This window comes from Gekko japonicus, unplaced genomic scaffold (genome assembly GCF_001447785.1).
Source record: "Gekko japonicus isolate JY-2015 unplaced genomic scaffold, Gekko_japonicus_V1.1 scaffold1769, whole genome shotgun sequence".
Lineage (NCBI taxonomy): Eukaryota > Metazoa > Chordata > Lepidosauria > Squamata > Gekkonidae > Gekko > Gekko japonicus.
In genome coordinates, this window is record NW_015170940.1 from 575535 (window position 1) to 580416 (window position 4882).

A 4882-nucleotide genomic window follows, 5' to 3' on the forward strand; every position below is an offset into this window, starting at 1 on the left:
TATATTATCACGGGGGGGGGGGGGGGGATTGTTTTACCTTCGCTTCCTAGGGGAAATCGGAGGGTTTCTGCCACCACCACCCTGAAAGTAGTAAGAGGTGGGGGAAGATGAGAAACTTGCTGTGGTTTGGGAAAGGGGGGCAGACTAGGGTTGCCAAATTAAAAATTCCTACCGGCGGGGGATCGTCTGGCCGGTCCGGGAGCCGCTTGGGGATGAGCGCGCGCGCGCGCCGCCAAGACGTCACCGGAAGTGACATCACACGCTGGGCGGGGCCACGCCGTTTGAGGGGAAAACAAAGAGTTTTCCCCTCAAATGGCGTGGCTCCGCCCCCAGCGTGCGACGTCACTTCCGGGTGACGCGAACGCGGGGGTGGGGTTTTCCCCGGGCCCCGATTCCGAGGCTGGCATCCTTATGCCCACACTGAGCTTAATTCCCCCAAATTGGCTGGGGTTCTGGGTACATGTCCTGATCTTAACCCAAGTTAGAGAATCCACATGTGTCTAGGGGAAGGAAGGCGGTACATGTGGTAACAGGAGAAAAAGTAGTTCCCCAGAGGTGGCAAGATTATTCTACTACCTAAGTCCTCCTTTAAAGAAATACTTCCATTCCATCTCCATTTTATATTTAGACTGGTGTGTGTTGGGGTGGTGGTCCAGAAGCCTATTGCCCAAATATTTGACGTTGTGTGTTGGGGGGGGGGAGTGAGCAGAGGCCTGTGGCCCAAATGTGGAAGTTAAGTTGATTTTGGTATCATAGGACCTACTCTGGAGAAAAAGAAATGTAGAAGGGAATATTTCTGTCTTTAGGCCCCCCCCCCTTTTGTCTCTGTGGATCTATACATGGAGAGGAGATAAAGCTGATTCTCCAAATATAGAAAGCAAGATGATTCTATTGTCCTGGACGCTACTTCAACCAAACACATCCTCCCATATTTTCAGGCCAAGGTATCTGTGAAGCCAGTGTGTACTCTGGATTCTGAGATGCAGTTGGAGCTTCATACGAAATCTCCAGTAAGTGAGTAGTGTAGTGTTGGTCTGAGACTGGGGAGACCAGACTTCTAATCTCCACTTAACCATGAAGCTCACTGCGTGATTTTGGTCCAATCGTACACTCTCAGCCTAGCCTACCTCACAGGGTAGTTGTAAAGGGGAAAAAAAGGGAAGTATTTATTTTCATACACAAATGAAGTATTTACTGTAATTGTCTCAGTTAAGGAGTTCATGACATCTTTCCTTTCCTGTTCCGAACTCCTCTTTCTTTGACTGAGGTCCAGAGTATTAGGAATGGAAAAAAAATTTTTTTAAACCACATGATTAATTGTTGATGGCAATTTAATTAATTTCATATTGAAATAAGTTAATATAGATAACTAGGTATGGAACTGGGCTGGGAGGCTTCTACACCCCTGCTTTCATGCATTCTCTTGATGGATGGATGAGCTGCTTTCTCAAGGAAGGGGTCCCATGTTGCTGTATAATGCATTGAAGTAGGTTCAGTCAACTTCATAGATCATCCTTTCTTTCATTCTCTAAATGTTATTGACATCTTTCAAAATATCTAACAATTAACTCAAACAAAAAATATCTTTCATCAAAAGATATTTTTAAATATATTGAATAAAAATACAACCCAAACAATTACATATCTTCATTTTCCCTTGTATCGAGGACAGATTGTTGCAGCCAGGGTTGCCAACTCTGGGTTTCAGAAATACCTGGAGGTTTGAGGGTGAAGCCTGGGACAGTGGGGTCCAGGGAAGGGAGGAACCCTCAGTAAGCTAAGATGCCATTCAGTCCATCTTCCAAAGCAGCCATTTCCTCCAGAAATGGAATAATGTTTTAAATAAATAAGCAATTTATGTAGTCTGGAAATCAGTTGTAATTCCAGGAGATCTCCAGACCCCACCTGGGAGTTGGCAACCCTAGTTTCAGCTGCCAACCCCATCGTACTAGAAACCCCAAATACCAATTTCATGATGATTCACCGCCCTCTCTTCCTGCCACCCTCTCCTCCATGCAATGCCTGAATCCCATCCCCAGTTTCACACCTTCAGCTTGTTCACAACCACCACACTCCTCCCTCCGGACAACACTTACCAGCTGCCTGTATGGGGCTCTAAAGTGAAGGTGAAATGCTGATCTCCTCTGAGTAGGGATAACGCCCAGAGCCAGAGCCACCTCTTTAGGAGGGTGTTTAGTATGGCCCAAGCCAAGTGGAAAAGTGCAGGGCTCTGAGGTCCAGGGAAACAGGAACTAGGCTACTCAAAGCTTATTACCAAAATGAGTCTCCATAAATAGCATTATGGTCATTTCCAGGTCTATATGGAACGTCCAGATCTTGGGGAATTTACTGAATTTCTGTATAACTTTAAGAAATGCTGCATAAACTAGTTTCTGTTTCTCCTCAAGGCCTGTGTTGGAGGGATTGTCTCTTTTATCTTTGATGAGAAGGCTGTGTGTTCTCTCTCTCTCTCTCTGGCTCTGAGTAGAGTTCTCTAGTAGTAAGTGTTCTCTGTCTTGGTTTGAAGCAACAAACAGGCCTTTGTTGAAACTACCATAGTCTGCTCTGTGTACAGAGAGGGGTGCACTGCAAGTAGGGTAGGCAAGGAATACCATGTGAGGCATCTGGAACAAGCCAGCAGCATTCTTCAGGCAACTGCTGCTGGTCCAGACCCTCTTCCAGAACAGAGATTCTAGGAAATGGAAAGCTGGAGTTTGGAACAGGAAATGTGCTACTGTTCTCTTGTTAGTAATGGTCTCAGATGTCTAATTCTAGGTTTCCTGCAGACTAGTCAGAATGTGAAAACTCCTTCGTTTCCTCACATCAAATACAATATTTCAGTAAATTAAGAGTTTCTGGGAAGAATATCTTCTTTCCCCCTCCTATCTCCCCACATATGCCCATGTACACAGCCTTTGGTCCTGGAGCATACAGGATTACATAATACAGCAGGCTCTGAAGATCCTATATGGCAGCAGGCCCTTTTTCCATTGAAGTGCAGATATTTAAAAAATAATATTTTGCTATTCCTTTTCCTTTCCTCTATTTTCCCCACTATTCCCTAAGTGTTTCCCTCTTTCTCCCAAAGATTTGTGAGGAAGAGCTATTCCTCTGTACATTGTTCTTACCATCCCCAAATCTGCATGGAGAACATGAACATTTGAAGATACACATTGCCCTGAAGGTTTGTATCAATATAATTGTTTCTGAAGATATAGCCATTTGGTTCTGATTTGGAGAACTGAATGTCATTTTCCAAATACACAGTGGCAACTGGCACTGACCCTCACTGGAGAGAGGAACCCTTTTCAACGTGTGGGTAAAGTTCAAGGGTATAGCTGTTCCCATGCCCTGTTCCTATCCACACACACACACACCCCTCTCTCTTTTTGTAATCTGGGCATGCTGAAAGACTACAGAGAAGAACTATGAAGAATGGTATGGATAGAAGGAAGCCACTCACCTGGGGCGGATGTTTTGATGGGAGTCTTGTAGTGAAAGCAATGATAGCAGAGATAACTATTGCATCTGTAGCTAATGAGCGCAGAATAGAAGTTGCGCTTCTATTTGTCTTGCTCTGCAACTTTGTTTTGCAGTCCTCTTACCCTATCCAATAGTTCTTCCCTTTCTTAAATAAGGGAACAACAGCCAGCTGCTGTTATGGGACATGACATTTTTTGTGGGTGGGGCATATTGAGCCTGCCTTTTTTGTAATATATTTCAGTGGGTTTGAGACAGGTTCCACTGTGATTCTGGTTCTGGTAGACACTAGGCTGAGCATAAATCTTGATAAAATCATAATTACAGATCTGAACAGTACAGGCCAGAGTTGATACCTAAGTGACACAAATGGGAAATTGGTATTACTAGCCTTGGGAGCACGGCTCGATGTGTTACCCTCAGCAGTACTTTATGGTAGATATACCCGGACTCCCATGCACCAGAGAATTTGCTCCTGTCTGTTAGAACAGGTGGAGTCAGCCGCCCATATATTACTCCATTGTCCTATGTATGATGAAGAGAGACAGCAGCTGCTGATACCCCTTCTCGCACGTTTTAAACCCCTGGCTAATTATCTTACATATGCCGAGGAATGCTTGATGAAGTTCTTACTGGCTGATACTTATGATTCTGTCACACACAATGTTGCTAAATATTGTTACTTGGTAATTAAAAAGCGCAATGTACTGTAACTAAAGCCATTAATGATGGAATTGACCGGTGTGGTATTTTAGGAATTAAGCTTGTAAGGTTCTTATGTTGTAGACTCTGTGTTTAATATTTTGGTTCATTTTGCTGGTCTTATGACTGTTCTTAATAAACTTACTTACTTACTTACTTGCCTTGGGAAGCAACAGGATAAAAAAGACCTAGGCTGTTAGAAGGCTTACTAGCAAAAGTAGACAAATTGGCTGTAATAATAATTATCCACATTTAGTGCTTGGCTCTTAAAATATAAATAGTTGTGAGTTTTCTATGTTACTCATACAATATATATGATAGATAGATGATTTTTTCTGTCATTTCAAACAGACCCGTTTTAGTAATCGGCTACTAGCAGAATTTATTTCTGTTCATACTGTTTACTTATTTATTTACTGGTTCATACAAACCCACTTGCCGCCTATTTGTGAAGCATGCCTGAGCCATTGTTGACGTAAACTACTTTCTTCCGTTTACAAACCCTTCATTGTGATTCTGAATTGCTATGGTGTGTTGTTTGAAACGCTCACAGCACTTCCTGCAATATTGCTTTTCCCCCTACCCCCTTTTCACCATGTGCATGATCGTCCTCTGAGGGGTTTTTATTTATTTATTTATTTATTAAAACAGATTTAGTAGACTGCCCTTCCCTGCAAACAGGGCTCAGGGCGGCTTACAG

General features: G+C 43.3%; 1 protein-coding gene across 4 annotated transcripts in view; it reads right to left on the reverse strand.

The window, feature by feature from the left end:
• Positions 1–3611, reverse strand: part of LOC107116857 (CD209 antigen-like protein C) — a 21376-nt gene extending 17765 nt beyond the window's left edge. For 2 of the 4 annotated variants that reach the window (XM_015418875.1, XM_015418873.1), the window contains exon 1: positions 3464–3611. The gene's annotated coding sequence lies outside the window, so the exon portion shown is untranslated. Of the gene's footprint in view, positions 1–2096; positions 2183–3463 lie in introns of those variants that run through there. The other 2 variants (XM_015418876.1, XM_015418874.1) reach the window with 1 other exon arrangement.
• Between the last annotated feature and the right edge of the window lie 1271 nt (positions 3612–4882).